Source organism: Berghia stephanieae, chromosome 4 (assembly GCF_034508935.2).
Source record: "Berghia stephanieae isolate SIO BIC M18660-M18661 chromosome 4, UCSD_Bste_1.3, whole genome shotgun sequence".
Taxonomy (NCBI): domain Eukaryota; kingdom Metazoa; phylum Mollusca; class Gastropoda; order Nudibranchia; family Aeolidiidae; genus Berghia; species Berghia stephanieae.
The window spans coordinates 77,085,730-77,099,828 of NC_088363.1; positions in this window are offsets into that span (position 1 = coordinate 77,085,730).

Here is a 14,099-nt window from a genome sequence, read left to right on the forward strand (position 1 = left end):
TCTGCTTGTTTGTTTCTTTTTTTGGATTTGATTATAGTTTTCTATTGCTGCATCTATCTGTGTGTTGCCTCAAATTGGGAGCAGGCATTGTTGCACAAAAGAAATCTAAAGTTAAAAAGATTTAAACGGTACAGCTTTACACGGAGCAGAACCCCACACTTTTTTTTTTTTTTTGGGGGGGGGGGGGGGGGGGGGGGGGGGGGGGGGGAATCAAACCTCAGACTTTTGACTATCGGACATAGATACTACCATCACACCTCAGATTTAAAAAATCAAATCTGGCTGTTGGACCGATTTAATGTTCATTGTTTTGCTCAAATTGTACCTCTCATGACAAGTCGATCAATTTTTTTGGCATTTCTTGGGACCAAGCACACATTTAGAGATTTATCATCACTTCACAAATGTGACCCATCGTATCAATCTGGTATTACTATTACTTTGGGTGAAGCAGATGCTGAAAATGGCTTTAAAATCAGAAATCTGGGTGGAGTGTCTACGGTAAATGTTTTAACTTTGCACTTTTTATTTAAAGTGATTAAACATATGTAATATAAGCAGTTTAATCTCCAGGTTAAGAATTTTAATAGAGGCAAGCTTATTCTTTCATTTAAAAGAGATACAGCGGTTTCAAATTCTTGTAGACATCCTATTATTGATGGGACTTATGGCTTTCCATACATCCGTTTTGCTCGTTTGTGACGTAGTTTTTGTTAACAAGGACATGAACGACTGACCTAGTTTCTTGGGAATTGATTGTTCCAATAGATGATTCCTCCGTGACCTCTTGTTGCTATGCCTTTCAAACTATTTAAATTGATGCCTTTTTAAACAATTGCTGTTTTGTATTTGTCCCAGGTTATTCAACCGACATAAAAAGCTGGAAATTGATTGTTCCAATTGATGGGTCCTCCGTGACCGCTTGTTGCCTTTTTTAAAAGCTATAACCATACAGTATGAGTCTCGGGTTATTCAATCAACATACAATGCATACATTATTGGAAATTACGTCAATTACCGTGTATTTATTAAAATTAGTTGAGCACACATTTCAGTGGTTTTATTTTTGACTCGAAAATTTAAAATTAAATCTATTTTGCCCCTGATATCAACCGATAATCGTAAACCAACGACCCGAAGCAACCTGAGTACTTACCTTTCAACCGAAGCAAACAACCCACAGATCCTGAGCACCACTCACAAATTTAACAGATGATTGAAAAAATACATAGTGTCATGAGGTATTGTGATGCAATTCCTTCATCAATGTATAACAATATTGTGATGAATACGCACTAACTGTGGAACTGACTTATGTTCCTCTGTTTTGCATATAGTAGCTATGGAATTACAGATTGCATGCTATGTCTTTTCGTTGACTAGAAATAGATAATCAAGTGGACGGAACGGGCTGAATTGTAGGAAATATTCTGATAAGTTAGTGCTTAGTAACGCTCTAATCATCAGTTCACTGTGGATTCAAGGATTTAGACAAGGTTAGAATTGACTGGGGTTTTTTTTTTTTTTTGTAGTCTCCAATGTTAAGAAAAGCTTCAGGTTTGTGTGAAGACTGATGTGAAAGTGTTTACTGTACGCATACCGTCTAGAACAAGATCTAGATCTATATCTAGCTCGAGATCTAGAACAAATTTAGCCTACGTTGTGTAGATTATTCAGGTAGAAGAGCTCGCAAGCGAGGGATCGCAATCAATCTAGAAGAAGGTCACTCCAAAATTAAACCAAGAGTAGGAAGGACTCTATAGCTCGGGAGAGCAACTAGCCCAGGAGAAGGACACTCCAAAATAAAAACAAGGGTGGGCATGACTCATTAGCTCGGTAGAGCAACAAGCCTAACAGTGAATCTCCAAAATAAATCCTGGTCCTCCAAGTCTGGGGGTTTTGTGTAGGGCTAACAACCCCATCCTAGGGAGAAAACAACACATTGTTACAGAAACAGCAACGAAGGAAATTAGAATGAACTCACAGACGAACACTGGACCCTCAGAGCCAACGGAAGAGGCTCCTATAAATGGCAGTGTGGAAAGCCACAAGGAAGCTAATGACAGGAAAATGAGAGAATATCTGTTTGCCGCAAAAGCAGAGACGAAAATAGATTTTGGAATGTTTGAACAATTACAGTGCTGGCAAGCTGGCACAAGTCACAGTTGGAATGCGACGTTATGACTTAGATATCTTAGGCATTAGCGAGAGTGGGTGGACAGGAGCTGGAATGATGCAAACTAGCACAAGAGAAACTATTATTCTCTTCTCCGGGAGGGAGGTAGATCATTACTCAGAGCTTTTACGCGAAGGTGAACAATGTTTTTAAGTAAGAACAAGTCTATAGAGTTTTATGGATGATGACGAGCTTGTCACTGACAAATCATTAGCAGATCCATCTAACATTGAGCAGATAGAAAACAACTCCACACAGTCATTTGGCACGTCACCTAAAGAAGCAAAACTGCTTGATTGTGAATTTATCGTCCATCCTTCAAGAATATGCAGACAATGTAATCATTCCGTTTATCATCAATCAGTGCAAAGACTAGATGTTATATGAGATCAATAATCTCAACTTGTCAAAAAAAAAAAAAAAGCCATCAGCACTTCAACCACAACCTGCCATTTATAAATGAAAACAAGAAGAGGCTGACAAACGATTATTTCTGCATGCCAAAGATTGCATTCAGCAAGGGATTTTAAAAGAACAGCGAATATTGATGTGTTTGTGTTAGCCATTCACTTTGCTGAAAAGCTAAAATCTAAGGAGCTTTGGATTTTATTTGGCTCTGGAAACTATCAATGTCATATTGCAGCCCACGAAATAGCAGGTAGACTTCAAGCAGACAACGTTGACGCACTGCTGATCTCCCATGCTCTAACAGGATGAGATACTGAGATACAACTTACCACCTATAGAGGAGACATGTCTTGAACTGATTCGTTATTGATGCAAGAAAGGATGCAAGACACGATGCACGTGTGCAAGCGCCCTCCTTCCCTGCACAGCTCTTTGCCACTGTAAAGGAGACTGCAGTCAAGAATAACGGCCATATCTGAGTTTAATAAGCATATAATGAAATGAAGTCTCCCTTATGTATTACTTTTGGCTTCCCCAGTCTTTTAGGCCCACGTCCGGATTCTAAAGGTCATTTCAAGTGTAGATTTTATCGCTTCTTGTGGCTTTATAGCCTCTCTTATTTGTTACTCTAGGTTTGTAACAAGTTATGAGAAAATATGACGATTCCCCTGTCTATCATGCCCACTTTCCGGTTTTGATTATATCACTTTTGGTGCTTAAGCCTTCCTAAAGTGTAGATCAATGTTTTATTCAAGTTTGTGGGTAATCGGATCATTTCCCAGTCTTTTATGATCAGCTTCCTGTTTCAAGGGTTCACTTCCGATTTAGTGATGTCACTTTCTGCTCCACTATGTTATTTCCCCAGGTATCGCTTCGGGATGATGCGACAATGAGGGCAATCCGACAATTCCCTAGTCTCTAAGGACAGATTGAATTTCTCAAAAGTGGGTTTTGACCTATGACGTTACTGCCGGTTTTGTGACGTCACTTCCGGTCAGCTCATGTTATTCCAATGTTTCCCTCTAGGTCTGTGCCGATTTTGGTGCAAATCGGTCAAAGCGTTTGTCCGCTAATCTCAAATATACACACAAAAACAGACAGTCAGTAGCCGATTATTATACAGAACCGATGACCAACTTCTTGAGGTGGATATTCCACAAAAAATGACAATAAAGCTTGCCTCTATTTTTAAAAAAATGCATTCTATACGGTCCCCTCCCTGAGTGTTGTATAAAAGAGGTTTGCTTTAACTAAGAAGTTCGCAGTTCCAGTGAAATTTGTTGCTTAACGTACACACTAGTGAGGTTCTTGACCTCCCATTGTGGGCAGGGAGGCACGTACTATGTCTTCTAAACCCCCTTTATCTGTTTTCCAACTTGGTCTTTGTCTTTGTCTTGGAATGATAATTGTTGGTTTTGCCCTTTCCTTGGACGCGTCCTTGACTGGGAGGGAAACAGTCAGATGTACAGTAATAGTTTTGGGAGATGTTTTTTAATGTAAATTATCTGTCTGTTGTGTGTTTTTATATTTGTTGTTTTTGACCCTATATTGTAAGCGATTTGAATATGTTCCTCTTAGTCGGATCCTGTGCTTGTGTTTGGATGAGACTTTTAGTTGATCTCAAACTGAGTACATTGGTCTGGGTGGGGTTCCTCACCTCCCACAGTTGGCAGGGGGTACATACTGTATCTTCTATCCCCTTATATCTGTTTTCCAACATGCTTTCTGTCTTTGTCTTGGAATGAAATTACTGGGTTTTGTCATGGCCCTGGCCGGAGTCCTCGCTGGAAAGGAAACAGTCAAATGCATAGTTATTGTTTTGGGAGATGATATTTTTTCCCCTTGTAAATCATCTCTCTGTTATGTATTATTATATTTGTTATTTTGAATGTATAATGTAAGCATTTGAGTGTATTCCTCTTTGTTGGATTTTGTGCTTGCGTCGGATGAGACTTATAGGTGATCTCAAACTAAGTACATTGGTGGTATGCTCTTGGAATCTACATCTGGTCCCTATTTGTTCCCAGTTCCCTTATGTCTTACTTTTTCTTGGGTGTTTTAACTATAATTCTAGAAATTTTTACTGTCCCAATTTCTTCCTTTTTACTGGCACTGATATAACCTAAATGTGTTGCAAGTGCCGTAAAACCCTAAAAAACAAAGCAAAACACATGAGTACATTGGTGGTATGCTTTTCGAATCTACACGTTCCCTATTTGCACCATTCCCTTTGTTTTACTTTTATTGTGTGCTTTTTAATTGTGATCTCGAATTTCGTTTACTATCCCATTTTATTCATTTTTACTGGCGCTGAAATGACCTTAAAGCGCCGTAAAACCCTTAAAAACAAACAAAAATTAGAAATCCAAAAACTTGGACTTGAAATTTAAGAAACTAGACATTCTACCCAATATAAAACAAGTCTTGATTCTTTCGTATGTAACCATCGCTACATATGTAATACCGTTTGTTTAAAAAATATATTGAGCATTTATACTGCGCAGTATCCACTCAATGTGCCCAAAATGCTGACCAAGGAGTCTCTAGCCAACTGCAACACTTAACATGTAGGACGAGACATGACGCCTGTTAGGTGATATCACAATATTTTTTTCGAAAGAGACAACGATGTTAAAAGCGTGAAAATGTAAGCAAAGAGTAAATAGCCCTTTTCAAGGACTCAACTGGGTTTGAAGGCGAGTGTCATACCACTAGACCACATAGCCCCACACTTTAAAAAAAAGAAACAACGAACGCAGCATGTCTGTGCTACGCCACTGACAAAATCAAACTTTCCTGTTTCATTTAGCTGGAGCAACATTATGCCCCTCTGTAACTGAGTCTGGGATAAAATTAGTCATCTTTGGTTTTTATTTTTTTTTTTATTTATTTGATTATTGTTTTCTTTGCCTAAAAATTGAAACAAAATGATGATGACAGTGACCTTGCCATTGTGGGACAAAACTATCGGGGTCAATAATTTCATTCTTGATGGACTCAATACATATCGTTGTACACGCGTCTCAAAGGTGGTTGACGATCATAGCATGTCATTGTCTTTGCATGGCCACTGCTGTCATGCACTTTTTATGAGAGTTGATAATTTTTCTCCATCATTATCTCTCGGCTGTATGTATTGTCTGTAACTTTGATTTAAGCATGCATTTGATATTGTTAGTAAAGTAAATTTGTATATGTTTATTTTCAACAAAGACCCAGGTAAGACGAGGGGTGGAGTCTTTTGACCCCCCCCCCCCCCCCCCCCCCCCCCCGCCACGTTGGGAGACGAGGTGAATTTGGTTTTCTTCTGTTCCATGTTCGAACCAGTCCGTTTTGTCATACTTTTAATCGTAAATCTATATTATTCTGTTACAACTCAATTTTCTTCCCTTTAACTGCCACTGAAATCACATAAAAGTGGCGCAAACGCCGTAAAACTATTTAATAAAAACAAACAAACAAACCAGGTGAGACGATTATTTTTGTCTCATACTAGATACAGAGGTACGATTGTTCTGTCATCTATCTTGTGCGGCTATGTGGTCTAATGACACTCGCTTTCGGATCGGAAGGTCCTGGGTTGAGTCCTTGGAAAATGTTCTTCACGCATTCTCTCACCTTACCCAGGTTAAAATGAGTACCTGACCGTTAACAGCGTTGTCTCTGTCCGAAAAAAAAATTCATATCGCCTAACAGGCGCCAAGTAACGTCCCACATGTTAAGTGTTGCTGTTGGCTAGGAATCCCTTGTAAAGCTTTTTGAGCACGTTTAGTGGATATTGCACTATAGATAGCTAAGAAGCAAAGAAGCTCACAACATCGCCATCCGGAAGTTTTAAAAGGACCAACACACAAAACACTGTGTAACCATGAACTTTTATAGTCTGGATAATACAGTTAAGTGAGAATTACTAATAAACGTTGATGGCAAAAAAAAAACCCCAATAACAATGACCCGAGTGAGGTCAACTTCATCTAAATACAAGCTTAAAGATCAAGTATCTGTTTTCCCTTTTATGAAATCCTGTCATCTTATTCTTCCTAGTGTTTAGGATGACCCACATATTTGTTGATTTGACCAAATCAGTGGTCGGAAATTGATCTGATTCCAGTCCCAAAGGGAGGAGACCTAAGTGATACCTCCAACTACAGGGGAATCAGCCTTGCCGCTATAGCTGCCAAACTCGCCAATAAGATGATCCTCAACAGAGTCCAGCCAGAGATAGACCCTCATCTACGTCCTTGTCAAAACGGCTTCAGACCAGGAAGATCCACGACTGCTCACCTCCTGGCATTGAGAAGGTTAATAGAAGGAGTAAAAAGTCACAACAAGAAGGCAATCATTCTATATGTAACTTTAAGAAGGCCTTTGACTCGATACATCGCCCTACCATGATGAAAATCTTATATAGTATCCCTCCTAAACTTCTCTCTGCTATTAAAAGAATGTATGAGAACACACGGGCAAAGGTTATCTCTCCAGATGGTGAAACTGAGCTGTTTGAGATCAAAGCAGGGTGCTTCAAGGTGATACATTAGCCCCCTATCTCTTTGCAATTGTCTTGGACTATGTGATGAGAAAGACCTACGCTGGCATGGAGAACGAGCTGGGCTTCACGCTGCATAGACAAAGAAGTAGGCGCAATCCAGCTATGATTGGCACGGATCTAGATTTCGAAGATGATCTGGCTCTACTGAACGAGGGGATGGACCGGGCACAAGAAGTCCTCAACAGACTTGAAACTGAGGCTGTGATGCTGAGAAGACAGTATTCCAAACCTACAACTAAGAAAGGCCAATTAGCATACAGGCAAAGAATGGACAATGGCTGAAGGAAGTTGACAACTTCAAGTACCTAGGAGGTTGGACCCAAAGCAGTTCCTCTGATATTTCTGTCAGAAAAGCATTGGCTTGGAGTGCCTGTCACAAACTCAGGAAATCTGGAGTTCAAACCTACAGAGGGAAATAAAGAAGAGACTGTTCCTGGCAACAGTAGAGTCAGTGCTTCTATATGGAGCAGCAACATGGGCTCTTACAAAAGCCCTAGAGAAGCAACTGGACGGCTGCTACACCCGTATGCTGAGGATGGCCCTCAATGTAAGCTGGAAAGAGCACATAACAAATGAAGCGCTCTACAATGCCCTCCCCCCAGTGATCTCGAAGATCCAAAAGAGAAGACTGAGACTTGCCGGGCACTGCTGGAGACACAAGGAGGAGATTGCAAGCAGTCTTGTTCTATGGGAACCACCTGAGCGAACCAGAAGCAGAGGCAGGCAGAATAAAACCTACATTGACTGTCTGCTAGATGACACAGGAATGGACAACCTCCGGGAGCTGCGTACGCTTATGGAGGACAGGACAGAATGGCGAAGACTTGTGGCTCATGTTGGGCGCCCCAAGGGGCGGCCTAAGTAAGTAACTAAGAAAGAATATATTTGTTGCAAGCGTCGATTAACTTCTCAAAAACAAATAACAACATATCTGTTTTGCCCTTATTATTTCAAAAATATAATGGACCATTTTTATGCCACTTATTCTAATATACCCACACGAGTATTTTCACCCGGTGACCAGTTATAATATATCTCGTGTGACGGACGGCCAGATGAAGGTTTAAAAAAATATCACCCTCCAGACAATTGAAGCTGAAGACAAATCAGAATTACACTCTATCATGCCATCAAACGAGGAGGTGAATTTAAAAACCTGCTAAGACACACTCAGATATAAAAAAAGTCAATGCTCCCTGCCAACATGTTTTTATTTGTAGGTCTGATAACCCAATGTCGTTGTAATAGAAATGCTCTCAAACCAGCGCAAAATATTGTCCATAACAACAACGCTTAATCAAGCCCATAATTGCGTTCGACTATCAGACCTGTTATTATGTGTATGTCACTCTCAGCCAACGGACACTTATTTGTAGGTCAGATAACTCAATCAATTATGGGCTCATTGTTGTAATGAAAATCTCAAAAAATGACGCAAAATATTGTCCATTGCAATAACAATGTTAAATTAGGCCCAGAATTGTGTTCGGCTATCATTTCTGTTAATGTGTGTATGTCGGTCTAAGCCAATCTATTGGACTCCAAAGAATGATTGGATAAAATTTGAAATTTCGAATGACTCAGGGTATTGATCTATGAAGCAAACAAGATGAATATTGTCCTCTTTAAGTCACCAAATAAATGACACAAAATTGCAGTTTTTTTCTGCATGATGAAAAATCGACTCCTAAAATAATGAAAAAAAAAATACGCCATCAACATATGCAACTTTTGATTAAGGAATGAAAAATAAGATATAGAAGAATTTGAAAAACACGGATTTCCGAGGCATAAATAAACAAGTGTGTTTTAGCAACAAAATTATTCCGATAATAATATGGTTAAGTATTTTTCTTTTCTTTTCTTTTTTAAAGTATGTGAGACAGAATACTTAAGACAATCGTAACGAATTGCTGCAGTGGCCGACACCCCTATTTGATATGCTCACGTCTGCTTTCTATGATATTATGAATACAGTATTATGTTTTCAGTTTTCAGATTTCAGTGCATTGCTTCAAAGGTTGAACTGAACCAGAGAGATGCGCCCACAAAGACAACTTAAACCGAATGTCAAGCCCTTATAGAAATTAAATAAAAATGGTGTATAAGATTTCACTTCAACTTTGAACGTACTCACCAATGAAAAATGTCCTCTTCCAAAATATAACCTGACGCAGATTGGGCTGAGAACTGAGACGACTTCGCGAAGGACGAGTTTTCTGGCCAAATTTTCAAATAAGCGTTTTTCCAGAGTACGGCAGTATTTGGTATCCACTGACAGTAATTTGGCTTCCATTTGGTTCGAGGTGGGTAATAATGCCCTTTAGAGGAACGTTGACATTCCGGGCATGAGGCTATACATTCTTCATCTGTCCACTGCCTTGCTATATCTTCCACACCCCCACCCACCCTCTATAATCATTTAAATACCCCCCCCCCCCCCCCATTAACCCCATCACGATAAGTAAACTTTTCACATCCTTTTTTAGAAATCAACTAAAACATGAACTGGAAACACGTTTGTTGTCTTTTTCATCATTAACCCTAACATGAATCGAATCATTTCGCATAGACTTTATTTTTGAACTGAACAAGAAGTTAATTTCATTGTAATTCACTGCACTTAAGTGATAAATTTGTAATTTTATTTTCAACACAGTATACAACACCAAACCAGCCATGGACTTTACAATGATGTTTTGATTACTTGACTTCGTTTTGACGACTGTTGCACAAGGTAACGAAAACATAACTTGCAAATTGCTGTAGTTGGTATGAACGAAAAGAAAAAGGTGACCCACTGTGTTAATTGGTATTCCGTCAGAATGAAATAATTAAATAATATATGATGTAAATCGAGTTTAATGATTAAATTATTGGAATTGGGAAAACTCCATCTTCTTGAAGAGTGTTGGTGGGTACTTGTAGGTACGAGTGCTCGATAATGTTTGTCAGAGCATATAAAATGTGGGTGTCCGTACTTATAAATATATATAATATATATATATATATATATATATATATATATATATATATATATATATTGATTTGAATTTGTTTGAGTGTCTGCACATTGTCATATACATCTCAACTCATATTCGTCCAAAGTCGACCACATCAATACACAAGGCATTTCGTCAGTTGGATCATCCAGTCTTGTGTGTTGAAACGGCCGTCTTGGACGAATGTGAGTTGATCTTTTCTCATTTTAATATGCTCTGAATGGTTAATTTATAGAGCACTGTCTGACCTACAGGACATCCATCATGATGATGATGATGATGATGATGATGATGATGATGATGATGATGATGATGATGATGACGGTGATGATGGTGGTTATGGTGGTGGTGGTCATGGTCGTGGTTGTGGTAGTAGTGGTAGTTTTGTGGTACATCACTAAGAGGGAAGATAATCATTCTCGTGTTGCATTGGTTGTCCTAGATTTAATTTAAATGGCGCATTGGATTTTTTTTCAGACAAAGAATGCCTAGCAAAAGATTGGACACAAATAAAAGACAAACACATAATATTTATAAATGAAAGAAAAAATTGCAGTTCTGCTTACAAATCTTGTGAAAAGGTCGGTGGCCAGGGATTGATAATTGATCAAGAAGACACACTGATGAAAGTAAAAGATTGTAAGTTTTCACCCCATAGTTCTACTATTATGAACATTTAAAGTTGAACGCAAAAATCCTTTTTGTACATCTCGAAATTACATGAAATTGTCAAAATATTTGACGGAATCTAATGCTTTCATTGATTTGAATGTTCAATTTGTTTGTTTTACACGAAGTACTAAATCAATTCAATTGACATTTATTTAATTTCCGATGGAAAAAAAGATTCCATATTGTTTCACTACTTGTAACAAGAGTTTAAGTTAAAATTAGGATTTGTCGAAATACAGAAGCGGAATTGAGCCGATTATACGAGAAGTCTCCATGTTCTGAGAAGAACTTTTTTACACCGCTGGACCAGAAAACTTTTACATCAAATATCGACCTATCAAGATGACTCCAAACTTTTAAAATCGTCAAAAAGTTTCAAACTCGTGAATTCTTTAAGTTTTGGGTTTGATCCTTTCTGACAATTTTTGCAAGTTGGGGCTGTCCTCATCAATCGATGTTTGGAAGTAACCGTTTGTTTTGGAATATGCAAGCGTCATGTGAGATACCATTACAAAACGAAATGTAAAGTAGTCCTTCAGAGCCATGAGGCTCATGGAGCCAGAGTTAATCCTGGTTGCTATAGAGTGAAACGAACAACAGCAATTGCTTGCTACCCTTTGGATAGGACGAAAATCTATCGCAAAGTACTTGCCGCCGATCTAACAGAATCTAACAGACCCAGCTACCCAATAACCGTTGGGAGGACGAGGGAAGGGGGAGGGAGGGGGGAATCAGAAAAAAAAATCTCGTCTTCATCCAAGCTGTTGGGAACGATATGTGTTAGAACCAATGCGACACTCATGCATGAACCTTTGCAGTGGCCATACCTGCAGCAGTGCAGAAGACACGCCAAAGCTATAACTCTTTTCAAAATTACCATCAACGTGTTGGACGTGGATTCGACTCAGCTCACGCAAATTCAAATGCCTTATAGACCTATGAGTCACTCACTATTAAATACCAACTACCATCTTTTCCCCCCGTCTGTTATTGGCATGTGGAATAAAATACCACCAGAAATGAATGAAACAGCCGATGTAGAAAAATTCAAGAGCACAGTAGCACACTTAAATCCGTAGTACCGTTTCAATCGCAATAATACGCCCAATTTATGTTGTATACAAGAAGAAAAAGGGAGTAGAAGAGGGATTGAATTCGTCCAAACCAACTTCCATTTCGTATGTGCAGCTCTAGACGTAGTCAGGAATTCTGCGTACAAGGGTTGCCGGGACTTATTTCGGCTCGAAACGGGGGCGCCGTCAATTATGCGCATCAGAGGGGTATCCCCATTCCCACTCTCTTTGATCTTATTCAGACAGGTTCCCGTAATCGTCTCCCTCCGGACATCGAGGGGCTGGATTGCTGCCATTATCGGGCCCCATTCTCTAGGGGTTGTTGCTAGCGTTCCTGACACTATGTGCATCGACTTGCGAAGTTTTACATCCACCTTCTCAACGTTTCTGCTTCTACCCACACTGGAGCGCAATACTCCGCGGTGGAATAGCATAGTGCCAAGGCGGACGTTCTCAGGAGCGCTTGGCTAGCGCCCCAAGTCGATCCCGCCAGCTTTCTCAGAAGACTATTCCGCTTCTCTATCTTCCGGGAAATCCCTTCGAGATGTACCCGATAGATAAGGCTGCGGTCAAACGTCACCCCTAAATATTTTGGAAGCGGCTCATATGGGAGTGGCTGGTCCCCGACTAGGACATTCTGTTCTCGGGTGTGCCAAGCACTGCATAGGTGAAATGCAGTGGCCACGGTTTTTGAAGTGTTCATCTTCAGGTACCACTTGTCGAAGTAGGATTTGAGTCTAGTGACGTCCTCGCTGAGTACGCTCTCGAGACGGGTCCACACTTAACTCTGAGTAACGAGTGCCCAGTCGTCCGCGTATCCCAGCCTCAGGGAGGAAGTGTTCGGCATATCGCTAATGTAAACGTTAAACAACATCGGCGCAAGTACCGACCCCTGAGGGGCCCCATTCTTCAATTTCCTTACTTTGCTCGTGGCGTCTCCCAGCGCGACGTGGAATTGCCTTTCCCCTAAGATCGAAGAGAACAACTTCAAGGTCTTTTTGTACCTTATAGCTTATGATTTTTGCTAGTTTGAGCATCAACCCTTCGCACCAGACCGTATCGTACGCCGCTGATAGGTCTCTAAAGACAGCACCTGTTTGCTGTTTTCTCTCGAACCCATGTTCAATATGCTCTGTAAGGGCAATGACCTGTTCCGTGGTGCACCTCCCTTCCCTGAAGCCCGCCTGCTCGGGTGGCAGGGCAGCGTCTGTTGAGCAATACAAGCTTTACATTATAGCATTATGTTTTTGTAAATATATATAAGATTTTTATTCAAATTTTGTGATTTTGCAAACAAATCTGAATAAGAAAAAAGTTGTTTGCAACGTAACGGAAGTGACGATTTTCCAGCAGTTGGTAAGGACGGGTTAACCTTTAATTTTTGTTGGCCTTGAATTTTGAAATCTGCCATTCTAACTTTTGAGATATCCAGGACCATAGTGCAAACAGCGTGTGTTATCCCTATTGAATTGACTTTACTGTGGAGCTTGGAGCTGACATTTTATTCTTAGTATTTCATATTGTCGACATCGATTTTTCGTATTTGGCATAAAAAAGCGAGAGATTGTGTTTAACAATTATATGTCATAACCCACCACGAGTGAGACAAAACATTGTTATGCCGTAACACCATGCTATATTAAGTATACATTGAAACATATTTTCTTTGATTTTTAAATTTAGATATCAATCGGTTGAGATCCGCCTCAACTTAAAAAAAAAAACAAAAAAAAAAAACAAAAAAAAAAACAAACAAATAAATAAATAAATAAAAACATCACAAACCGGAGGCTACAAGAAGTATTGTTATTTTAAATTACGTCAAAACCCCAAATGTAGTTTCAAAATGTTTTAATTAGTTGTGCTTCAGGACAATGAGGCAGATGCCAATGATACCGGAGTTTATTCCGTCTTTTTGTGTAGCTTTGTACACTACAATTGCTCACTACCCTTGGAAAGGACGCGACTCAATCACAAAATAATATCTGCTCCAAATCGGATAGTCAGCGACTCATTCTGCTTGGTGGACTGTTGATGGGTAATCCGTTAGACCCGTAATACCACGGAGCCGGAGTTTATCACAGTTCCTGTCGTATTAATTTGACAATAGAATTTGCTTGTCACCCAATAGTTAAGACGCTAGCCTATCGCAGAGCACTTTCCCCCAAGTGGAAAGGTAGGTCAGTGCAAATCTCGACTGAACCTGACATAGATACACG